The sequence below is a fragment of the Natator depressus genome, chromosome 8 (genome assembly GCF_965152275.1).
Source record: "Natator depressus isolate rNatDep1 chromosome 8, rNatDep2.hap1, whole genome shotgun sequence".
NCBI classification, from domain to species: Eukaryota; Metazoa; Chordata; order Testudines; family Cheloniidae; genus Natator; species Natator depressus.
Window position 1 is genome coordinate 12,636,351 of NC_134241.1, and position 12,401 is coordinate 12,648,751.

At 45.5% G+C, this 12,401-nt stretch overlaps 1 protein-coding gene across 2 annotated transcripts in view; it reads left to right on the top strand.

The window, feature by feature from the left end:
* LOC141991963 (S-phase kinase-associated protein 1) overlaps window positions 1–12,401 on the top strand; it is a 116,981-nt gene that overhangs the window by 88,533 nt on the left and 16,047 nt on the right. The window contains exon 1 of one of the 2 annotated variants that reach the window (XM_074960449.1): window positions 9,809–9,966. The exons of the other annotated variant lie outside the window; for it this stretch is intronic. The gene's annotated coding sequence lies outside the window, so the exon portion shown is untranslated. Of the gene's footprint in view, window positions 1–9,808; window positions 9,967–12,401 lie in introns of those variants that run through there. 2 annotated transcript variants of the gene reach the window in all.

The window sequence follows — 12,401 nt, forward strand, 5'->3', positions numbered from 1 at the left end:
GAGCTCAAACAAATCTCTTGATTCTCAGTGGAATGTAAGTTTCATCACCAGTCTTGCACCATTTTCTCTACTAGCTATATGGTAACAATTCTGTAACCTGTGCATGGATGTATGTGTAGATATCCCATGGTGGTAATGCTGAGACTAAGATAGTGTGGTATAAATACCAAGTGAGGGGGATGATAGGGTTGGCCAACACCCATTATAGATGCATTCAAGGTACAGATTTATTTATTATTTTCCTTTTTAAACAGTCATGTAAAATCATTTTGCATGTCAAAGCATTACTCAATCTTTCATTAATTCTCACAGAACTGTAAGAGATAGGTAAGTAGTAGTATCCTTAATCTACAAAAAGGAAGTGACTTGCTCTTAGGCTTTGCATAAAGTTAGTGGCAGACCTGAGGTTAGAGGTTTGGGGTTCTTAGCTTCCAATCCCATGCTCAGTCCTCTAGACTGAATTGCTTCTTACCATAATCTGATTTCTTTTTCAGACTTGTTAATATTTATGCTTTGTATGTCTAGAATGCTTACACTTACACTGAGGATGTTTGAACCTGCCATACACCTAATATGGTGAGACAAACTGCATCAGCTGTTTAACTGCTGGCCCACATCTCTATAAGAGGAACATGATGCTCTTCATCTTACTCACAAGATGTTACTGTCAGACGGTGTTTTTGAAGGGAAGAAACTGTGGTAGTGTGGTTACTGTGGAGGAGCATTTTTCTTTTCTCCTCAAAGCTTTTTAAAACTACAGAATAGTCTTTTTGCATAAAAATATAACAGGAAACACATTAAGACTCATGGTAGCTATACAATGGCTCAAAGTCTTGTTTGAAACAATAAATAGTAACATAGGTAGACCTATCAGCTCCATAATAGTCTGACAAATAGTACAGCTGAATAATTCAGAGTGCATATGATTTTCACAGCCACTGAGCCAGTGGCTGTTTTAAAGACAGCAGAGGTGAAAGTAAACCAGTACGCCCCGGTACGGCGTACCGGCAAGAGCCGGTGCACTGTACTGGGACCGGCTTTCCCAGATCGCAATTTAAAGCCTTGGGGTAGCAGTGGTGGGGCTCCGGCAGGATTTAAAGGGCTGGGGCAGTAGCGGCTGTCGGAGCCCCAAGCCCTTTAAATCCCCGCCTGAGCCCTGCTGCCCGAGCCCTGGCGTAGCGGCGGCAGGGCTCCGGTGGGCATTTAAAAGGCCCCGGGGCTCCAGCCCCCGCTACCACCCTGGCCCTTTAAATCCCCGACGGAGCCCCGCTGCCAAAGCCCTAGGGTAGTGGCGGCGGGGCTCCGGAGGGGATTTAAAGGGCCAGGGTAGTAGCAGTGGCTGGAGCCCTGGGGCCCTTTAAATCCCCTCCGGAGCCCCACCGCCGCTACCCCAGGGCTCAGGCAGCAGGGCTCAGATGGGGATTTAAAGGGCTCGGGGCGCCGGCAGCCGCTACCACAGTGGAGCTTCAGGTCCTTTAAAGCTCTGTCAGAGCCCTGGGGTAGCGGTGGCAGCCAGGAGCCCCCAGGGCTCCTCAGTGATTTAAAGGGCCCGGGGATTTAAGGCCACACCTCTTCCCGTTGAGGCCACGCCCCCTGCTCAGGACTCCGGCGTACCGGTAAGTCCTTTAACTTACTTTCACCCCTGAAAGACAGTCTCCCATCCCATCCATCTTTGATCACATCACTGTCCTCAGCACCCTTCTCAGCCTCCCTCCTGCATGCCATCCCACTACAACCTCTAAATCTGCCTTCTGATATTCCTCATTCTCCCCATCCATTTTTCAGTGTCTCTGCTATGCCTCACAGTCTGTGTCTTTTGAGCCCCCTGAACCATGGAGAGGCAGCCATTTTTCTTTTGGGTCTGGGTTTTAATGTAATTGCAAAACAATGAGTGTTGGCAGCCAACTTTATTATAGGCAGCCTCACTGCCACATTCAGATAGACTGTATGGAAACGGTGGCCATCTTGCTGGTTTCAGCCCCATTGACTGTAACAGGAGATGGTGACCATTTTGAATATGTGAAAAATTGTGCTGGCAGCCTTTCATCATGTGTTCATGAGATAAGTTAAAAAAAACAACCCCAAAACAAACACCTAGACATAAGAGAAAATTGTGAGAGTTGGCAATACAAAGTATGAATTAACGATTCTGAGAGGGATAAACGCCTCTGCTCCTTGTTGATCTGATGAAAGCATCCGCTCTAAAGCCCAGTGATGACATTTTGATAACATTAACTATTTCATGGCTGATTAGTTTAGTTGCTGGAAAGGGGGAATTTAGTAAGGGGGAATCTGGAGTTTTTGCAGGGAAGAAAATGTAGAAGGAACAGTGGAAACTCACAATGGCATAGAGTTAGGAGGATGTGGGAGGAAGAGATACAAAGGGCAGAAATACACACCACCCCCCCGTTGGGCCCACTTGTATCTTCTCTTTGAGTGATGGATGCAGTGACAGGACAAAGCACAAATAATAGATTATACATGTTTAGTTACACCATAAAGGCTGTATTCTCCCCTTGATATCTGTGCAAACCTTTCATTAATACCACTGGGTGAACTGCTGTACAGGATGAGGGGGTGGGAGAGACTATGTTCTGAATTTATATGCATACACCCTGCCATGGACCATAATTAAGCATGGATGTAGGAACTGGTAGTATATTGTATAAAGAACAAACAACACATCATCTCCCAATGGGTCTGACCTCCTGGTTTAGAGGGAGAGCTTACAGTCTCTCTTCTGGCAGGTGGCCCCCCACTTTTTGGTGTCAAAAAAGTGGATTAGGTTTACTGTTCCTTCAGAGATGTAACAAAGCAATATGAAAAACAGACCAGCTGTTACCGTTGTCTGATCCTCTGAACCATGTTTTTTAATATAACGTGAGTTACAATGGAGAAAGAGGAGATGGATGCAGATTTTTTTTTTAAACACACTATACTTGTTCCTATGACAAAGTTCCTCAAGTTTAGCCCCTCCTTACAAAAATGTATGCACAATTAGATATCTCAGAAAAGAAAACTGTTTTGTCCAATCCAGATCTGGATTTAGGCAATCCGAACTCTGTCCACATGCCATTGCCCTGCCGTCCACTTGGAGCAGTGATTAGTGAGGGTTGCCCTGTCACCCCTCTCAGCCAAGTACAGGCAGTAGCATGCCCTCACATCCCTGGCAGCAGGGATCCCCTCTCCTTTTGTAGAGGCAAGGGTGTTGTGATGTTATTGACATAAACTGTGACCGTATAGATCACTGTTGCAACCAGGGTCCTATGGCTGTACTAGTTCTTATACAGAGGAGGCCAAGTGGGGTGTCTATGGAAAGCTTGTAGTTTGCTAGTTATGATTATGCTGTCTGTATGTGTATCATTTTTGTATTTGAAGTTATGAATATTGGCTATATATTTGTTTGATTCTAAGTAGCCTCAGTGAAGCATTTGGTCAGCTTCTTGAGAAAGGACTATTCTCAGTAAGTGCCCAGTCAAGAAACACATAACTGAGAATGGACTTTGGGAGACGCCAATCTACATCTGAACTTTCCCAGGAAAGTTCACGCTAACATGTAAACAATGGTGTCAGCCTGCAAAAAGCTGAATCATTCACAGACATGTGACTTGCCCAGGTGGCTACAGACTCCATCTTGTTGCTGTGATCTTGCACAGGAGAACAAAGGGGGTTCCACCCATAAGAGAGAGAATATAAAAGGCCCTAAAAACCCCTCCGTTTTGTCTTCATCTGGCTCAGAAGATAGCCTCTCCACCCCAAAGAGAGGCCTGAAAGAAACTGGAACAAAGGACAGTAACTATGGGGGTATGAGTGATTGCTGGACCCAGACTAGGAAGGAGTCTAGCTGTGAAAGAAGCTTATTGCAACATCTCTGAAGGTGAGATTTACCTGCATTTAATTTCCTACTGTATTAGGCTTAGATTTGTGTGTGTTTTGTTTTATTTTGCTTGGTAATTTACTTTGTTCTGTCTGTTATTCCTTGGAACCACTTAAATCCCACTTGTTATATTTAATAAAATCACTTTTGTTTACTAATTAACCCAGAGTAAGCCATTAATTCCTGGGGGAGCAAACAGCTATGCATCTCTCCCTCTATCAGTGTTAAAGAGGGCAGACAATTTATGAGTTTACCCTTTATAAGCTTTATACAAAGTAAAACTGATTTATTTGGGGTTTGGATCCCATTGGGAACTGGGTATCTGGATGCTAGAGATAGGAGCACTTCTTAAGCTGTTTTCAGTTAAGTCTGCAGCTTGTGGGGGACGTGGTTCGGACTTGGGTCTATGTTTGTAGCAGGCTAGCGTGTCTGGCTCAACAAGACAGGGTACTGAAGTCCCAAGCTGCCAGGGAAAATGGGCTCAGAGGTAGTCTCGGCACATCAGGTGACAGTCCCAAGGGGGTCTCTGTGACCCAACCTGTCACAGGTGTATTGAGGTAGCCCTCAGTACTTACTCCCAGCAGGTGGGGTGGATGGTTCATGGTTGTTGTTCTCTTCTTTTCCAACACACAGGCCTAATCTTTACTAGGAAAAAAGTGTTTATAGAATGTGTGTTTAAAACCCTACTTTAGACAGCAATTTGTATTTTCATACGTGTTAGCTGCTCAGGGTCAACCCTAAGAGGGAGCCTAGGTTTAATTCATCCAGCTAAGGTGTTAGAACTACTGCTTGTCTTATTTATGCAGGGGTTTTAATGCTACACTATGGTTTTATGTTAAGAGGTGTTAAACACACCACTTTTTCCCCTAGTATAGACGTGGCTATAGAATCCTCTGCTGAGATGGTGTTGGTGGGACCCCCTGGAGTCTGGGAGCTAATACCTCAGGGAGATCCATGGAGCAATTCTCACCTCTCAGAGCTATTGTTTCAGGCCCCCTGAAGACATCAATGCATTGGTCCCACATCACGGTTTCAAGCTTTTCTTTGTAACCAGGAGAACAAGAAACTTACATCCACGTTCATTTAAAAAAAAAAAAAAAGTCATCACATGACTTCACAATGTGGGCTTTAGGCCTGGGCCTATGTTGTGTATGCCTCAATAATCTGGCCTTGGAAACACTTTTCCCTGGTGGAAGTGGCTGGTTGCAGACAGCTTCAGAAAATTATATGCTAATTCTCTTTTTGAAGACTGGTAAACATACAAAAAATGATTCATCCCCTTGGTATAACACTTGGACAGACATTTCACTTACCCACAGTATTTCGTGATGACATCCTCCCACCTCTACTTGCTTATTGGGGAGTAGTTCAACAACAAAATACCAACAGATAACAGCAGAACCAAGTTAAGTATATGTGGTTTCTTTTCCCATCCACTGACTCCACAGGCATCTTTATCGTTAATATTTTCTCCCATCTGTCCTGTTGGATGTGTTTATGCTATTGTCTGAGTACCCAGGAAGTCTGTGTTCTCTCTCTGGTGGCACCTTCCTAGTACATGAGACTGGTTCTGCTAGTTCTAGGAAAACAAGGCTCTTAAAGGCAATTAGTGACTTTTATAACTTGGAGTGTGACAGGATTTTCCCACCTTCGGTCTACTGTATTTATACTTGGGCTAAGCAAAGCAGATTAACAATTCTAATAATAGAAAGTGAAGATAAAGTGCACAGGACAGGTATAATAATTAACATAAATTATGTATTATGACAGTATCACCCAGAGGCCCTGATCAGGAATTCATTGTACTGGATGCTATATCAACTGCAAATCAAAGCTAGTTTAAAGAGCTTACTTTGAAGGGACTAGTGGCCCAACATAGGGACAAGACCAACAGGGAGTTGAAGAACACCGTGAAGGTGGTTGGGGAAGAAGAAGACAAGGGTGACAGTAATAGGACCACAAGGTTACATACATTAACTGCAGTTTAGAGGCTTTTCTTTCTTTCAAGTGGATAGGCACTATTAATGAATTAGGCCCATATCCTCATAGGTATTTAGGTGCCTATCTGACTCTTTAGGTACCTAAGTCCACCATTTTTTCAAAAGGTGACATTTTCAAAACTGGTGCCTAGCTCTGCAGGCACCTGTGTTTCTGCTGGTTGGTGTTCCCAGAGTCACCTAAGTGCTGATGCCACCCCAAAGCTAATGAACCACTTGGAGGCCTAACTCAAGCCAAAGCCCTGGAGACCATGAAGCAGGATTCTCATATTAAGTGAGGGAATGGCTATCTTGCCAGTGGGGCCTGATCCTGACTTCATGCCTGGAAGACCTCAGCAGAAGGGCTGGATGCAAGCCACTACTAGGTTTAGGGGCAGTACAGTGTGACACTCTGTACCTCAGAGTAGCACCCTGGAACCCCCATATTCACCACTGTCATATAATTATGCTGTGTACAAAGTATGCTTTGTGAGGTATCGTTTTGTGAGGTTCCGCATTCCCAGCCAAGGGGAGCTGCAGGGTGCGGCGCCTGTAGGCGAGGGCAGCACGCGGAGCCCTTGCTCCCCACCCCCAGGGGCCGCAGGGATGTGATGCCGGACGCTTCCGGGAGTGGCGTGGGCCAGGGCAGGCAGGGAGCTTGCCTTAGCCCTGCTGCGCCACGGGGCTGGCAATCCGGTGGGCCAGATCCAAAGCCCTGATGGGCCAGATCTGGCCCGCGGGCCGTGGTTTGCCCACTCCTGATGTACACAATAGACTGCTTGACCAGTAAGGGTGGACCCTTGTGTCACAAGCATATATCTAAAAGAGGGGAAGTGACATCATCACTTGACCTCTCTTCCCCCCTCCCCAACTCAACACCTGAAAGAAACGTCTGGCTGACAGACTTTGAACTGGTCAGGATGATCCCAGACTGGAAAAGAGTCCCACATGTTTACTGAGGATTGTTCCATCTGTCAGGGTGAGACATTGCTTCATTCAAATCCTGTTAATTTGTAGAACTCATACTGCGAATTTATTTTTGTTTAAGTAACCAACTTTGATCTATATGCTTGCTACTTCTAATCAGTTAAAATCTATCTTTCTGTAGTTAATACTCTTTTAGGTAAAATATAGAACAGATGTATGTTTTGGTTGAAGTGCTTAGGAAATCTCAGCACAGATTACAAAGGCTAGTGTGTGTCCTCTCCACAGCAGGGGAAGAACGGACTGGGTAATGAATTTACACTGGTCAGGCTTCTGAACAGGGCAAGACGGTACAGTTCTAGGGAGCAAGGCTGGGGAGCTGGAGTGGTGGGATCCTCTCTATTGTTGGTTCATGAGTGGCTGGCAAAGCATCCATGTAATTCAGTTGGGTGTGTCCTTGCCTGTGGATGTCTGTGTAAGTGCAGTACCTGCCAGTGATTTGTGGCTTAACATCATCACAGTGTGAGAGGGATGTCCGAGGTTGGTGGAACAGAGGGCTCAGTGGTTCCACAGTCCCTGTTGCACTCTAGGAGCCCCATCACACACAGCATCTGCAAAAAAGCTGGTGGTAAAGGGAAATGTAGTGTGAGCGCACCAGGTCAGCTGCTTAGAATTACAGAATATCAAGGTTGGAAGGGACCTCAGGAGGTCATCTAATCTAACCCCCTGCTCAAAGCAGGACTAATCCCCAATTTTTGCCCCAGATCCCTAAATGGCCCCCTCAAGGATTGAACTCACAACCCTGGGTTAAGCAGGCCAATGCTCAAACCACTGAGCTATCCCTTCCCCTATCCTTTGCTGGCTTCTGAGGATCCCTTGCTTAGGTGCCTAACTTGTTTCCTGCATTGTATATGGAGTCTGGGCACCTTATAGTTGAGGGTTCTGCTAGGCAGCAGACAGCCCTAGGGGTTAGGTGTTGCAATGCAGAGCAGAACAATACCTAAGTACTTTGAGGTTCTGGGCCCAAGGGCCAATTACTGCTATGAGCTCCATGCTGGCAGACTCCCCTTCATAGACATCAGTAGGACTCCACTCAGAGGCAGTGTTCCGTCCACCTACCTGGAGCTCAACGGAGGCCTGGGGTTTAAATGATTAATGGTCACCAGTTAGACTCAAATTTAACTGTGTGCCACATAAACTTGTGTGAAGCTGCTATCCAGTCGTCATGGTTATAAATTTCTAGTTTAGACTGGCAAACCGTTGTCTTAAGCAACAATTTAATATTATCCTCAAGATCTCCAATACTATTTTGTTTAGTTAAAGACCAAATTTTTGCTAGTCTGCTGAGTGGTTGCATAAGGCAAGGTTTTATTGTGTTTACATCTGAAAGGGTGACTCAAAAAACTGAAGTAATACAGAGTGAATCCATTATTTTAAGCTTCTCTCACCATTATTTTTCTTAGATCTCTTATTTTGAAATTTTACGTCACACTGAGGCTTTGAGAGGATGACAGGAACCATACAAGTAGGCCCTTAAACTGAATCAGGGTTACTCTGAATAGTGTTTTATTCTAGTACTAAACAATGTGAAAAGTGCCTGAGGGCTCTAGGCCGTTTGTTTGCAAGAGATGGCACTGAGCCAACCTTCCTTCACAAATCAAGTGCTGCAGTAGAGGCATGGCATTTCTCTTAGTGGAGATGGGGTTTAATGTAACGATTGACAGCATTAACACATTAATGTAAGAGGATTTTAGCTGACATGCAGCTTTTAGATTAAAGTGCTGCTTAGTAAATTTATCCTCAGCCCTCAACATTAATTTTTTTAATAGCCTAGTTTCTGTCAAGCTTCCTTCATTAGACAATAATTGTATCCCTAGCTCACTCAGAGGAATTGACAACAGTGAGTTTCTTTGTTTTACACTCCCAGTCCATGCAGGTAAGTACAATACCTTGAAAACAGAGGTATGAATCTTCGCAGAGTTGACTCAGCCTTCTGAGGTATAGAGTAAAATATATGTAGTTATGCAATCATAATCCTTTAAGTAACCTTGACCTCAACAAGCTAGAATCGGAACCTCTCAACTATGCAGCATAGGCTCTGTACTGCTGACGGTTAATGAAAATCATGCACCTTCAGAGGCACAAATGTGTGCATCAGAGAATCAAAATGAAGGACACAAAAAGGATTCATACAGGAATCCTAAAATGTTATAGGCTTCATCTTTTTATAGTGAAAATAACTTTGCTGTAACCTGTTTTAATAATTTTTCTTCCAACAATAAAAATGAGGGGACACCAATTTGTGTAAAAGGTAGGGAACTTGGGGATTAAACCTCTGAAAATGAGGTGCACTTGACAGAGCTGATAGAGATTTCCCTTTAGTGCAAGGGTTAGAGGTCTTCGTGTTTTGGGGCAGAAGGCTGAATTTTGTTCCTATGAAGGATAGAGTAGCTGAGGTGTTTAGGTCAGTAACACTCGCCATGTCCAAACTGGACTGAGCTTTGTTATGATACTCCTCCAATGCAGTTTTCAAGATGTAATGGTATTATCCGTCCGTGCCAGAACTGGGAACAGAACCCAAGAGGGCCTAGTCCTGGAGGAGTCTGCACTACTCCCTCTCCTGGTGGGTGAGGAAGGTGGAAGGGGGGGGATGAGAAGCTGCTGGCTAGAAGCTGGGCCCTGGGAACAGGTCAACACGGGCCCTAGCCCTTACGGCCGTCTACACCCCTAGCAAGGGGCGTGCAGGAAACACGTGCTGGCGTAACCCCCTCCATCCACTATGAGGCTGTTGCCGTTGCCATGTGAGGCAGCTTTTCCGGCAGGGGCACCCTCTGCCTGAAAGACGCCGTGGCTGTTGCTTAACTCCCCCAATCTGTTTACATGCATGAAATCCCTTCCCCCTCGGCCCCCCCCCCCCCCCGCCCTGTATCTAAGGTGGAGGTGAGGAGGGCGTTTGTGTCCCGCGGGAGGGCTGCATTTTACGTTTCCTGGCGATCACTCAGGCGATCTGCGCGGACACCTACAGTTGGTCTGTGACGCAGCGGGGGAGGGGTCCTTCGCTCTCCACCTCCCGGAGTCCCGCCCCGCCCCGCGCTATAAAAGGCGTCGCCGCAGTCGGGCCCTAGTTGTAGCTGCTACCGCCGGGTGTCGGTCAGCGCGGAGGGACGTGGAGCCGGGCGCCGTCTCGCGGTGAGGAGGGGGGGGGTGGGGCTGACGGCTCAGGTCTCTTCCCCAAGCTCGCCTGCGCCTGCCCGCGGTGGGGCTGGCAATCCCGGGAGCGGGGCGGGGCCGAGGGCTCTAGGCCAGGCCGGGGCTGGAGGCCGCAGCGGCCGCCTGGGGGAAGCGGGGCCTGGCCCCGCGCGGAGGAAAGTGGGGAGGTGGTTGCTGTGGGCTGCTGCCTGGGGAGCCTCCTCTTCCTCCAAGTGGGGTGGGGAAGCGCCTTCGGGCCAGGGGGCTTCGTACCGCTTGTGGCGGGGGGAGGGCCGCGGGTTTCCCTGGGCGAAGGGCAGGCCGGCCGGCCGGCCTCGGTCAGCGCGGGGTAACGCAGGATCCCTGCCCCCGGTGCTGCTCAGGTAGAAGGACCCCTCTGAGCCCCTGCGGCGCAGGCAAACCCCGGTCTGCTCTCTGCTCCGCTGTGTTGTGTGTTGCCCTGGGCTCCACGGAGCATTTCCTTAGTGTGTGTGTGTGTTTGTCAGACCTTAAACGAGTGTCTGAAACGTGACCCTTTTTAATGGATGTTGTGTGGGAGCCTGAGAAATACAGGGGGCGAGCCCGGAGTACGTCTTTTAACAGCTTCGCAGGGCGCAGAGTTGGCTAAAGATACCGTAAATGGTTCAGCTGAGCAGCTGCTCCAGTAATATTTGAGCGCAGTGCTGTAATTTAAGTACATCTCTTTAATAGTAATACTAAAGCGCTACCTGATTAAGTGTTTTCAAAATACAGGATCTGCACTGTTCTGCTTAGTCACTGAGCTGTACTGGTGTCTGAGGCTAACTTGTTTTCCAAGTTCTCTACTGCAAATGATAGTCTCTTCCAGGAGGTACTCTTTTTACTAACGAAGTACAAACCCTGATCTCCCTGATTGATAATGAGAATTAAACTACTTAAAATGTCCTTTTGATTAGGACTTCTAACAATAAAGCTGTGTTTGTGAAACTGATGTAATCAATGTGTATTTGAGTTTTGGACTAAAACTGATGTGTGAAACTGACCTTAATGTAAATAGTTTTGCATAGACTGAATTTGATCAGGCAAAATCTATGGATATATCCTGTCGTGCAGAATTATGTAATAATCCTAGACTTCTACAACCTAGGCATGTATGAACATTAATTTTACACTTCTTGCATTTGTTGCACCTTAACATGACTAAGTTTTGGCTGACTAGATCCAAATAGCATCTTGACATTATACCTATGTCTAATTTTAAACTATTCATTGTGTGAAAATATTCTGTGCTGAAAATATTAATGTCATGTAGTTAATCAGGTTGTGCTAATAACTAGTCAACCTATTGTGTCAATGCACTGAATATACAAGAAAACTTGACGCTGTCACTCTAATAACAAATATAAACTTGAAATTGCTCCTTTCAAAAAACATTCACACGAAGGGAGAAGTGTAAATTTCAGTTTAAAGAAAGTCTTGTATTTCCTGATCACAATAAGCAGCAATTTCTAGATGACATCATGCAGTCAAAATACTTAGATGTATTCCCTTCGCTGAATATTTCAGCTTAGTTAGACTGAAAATAGGGCATTTAAAAATACTGCTGACTCAGTCTGCTTATGGAACAAGCAGTGCTATGATGTAAATCAAATTACACTTAGTAGAAATTTGCTGTATTGACACTAAACAAACTGGAAGCAATAAGTTAATTCCAAAATTTCAAGGAAACTAATTAATTAATTAATAAAATGCAGGAAGTCTAAATAGTCAAAAGTAGACTTCGTGTCTTGTCACTGCTTTCCCTCCTGCCCCCTTCCTTCCCCCCCCCCCCCCAAAAAAAAAGTAAAAAGGATTGCAGGGTGACTGTTTTTAGATGTGAAGTTATATTTATATCTAGCGAATAAGCTAGATTTGTACTTGAGGAAATCTTAACTTCTCATTGTAGGACTGGTCTGCTTAATAATATTGAATGATGTAACTTTAATCAATATTCAGTCTTAAAAGAAAAACCATAGTTGTAACATTGCAGCAATAAATTCAGTATCCTAGTTCAGTGAGAAATGCAGTGCTCATGAGTCTGAGTCCATCCAAAAATACCCATACCACTTAAGATATAGTAACATTTTCATATGGGGTTAAAGGATTGGCTCGAACTCTGCCAAACATAAATTGAGATGAGGTTCTATATTCAGCTTGTATGCTGCTTAATAACCTGCACTGGCTGGGCTTCATTGGGCTGGGTTTGTTGCAGTACTCCGGATCAGCAGTATTGACATGCTAGAGTCTGCCTTGTGGAGCAGATAATGCAAGCTAGCTGAAAGAGCGACATCCAGTCAGCTGCTTTAATTGCAGTAGATCTTGGGTCTGTGGAATCTTAGGCCCCCTAACCCTTACCTTTTGTCCCCAAAGCTTTTTCCAGCAGGTTTTGAACTGGATTGTCTGACTGTGTCAAATGA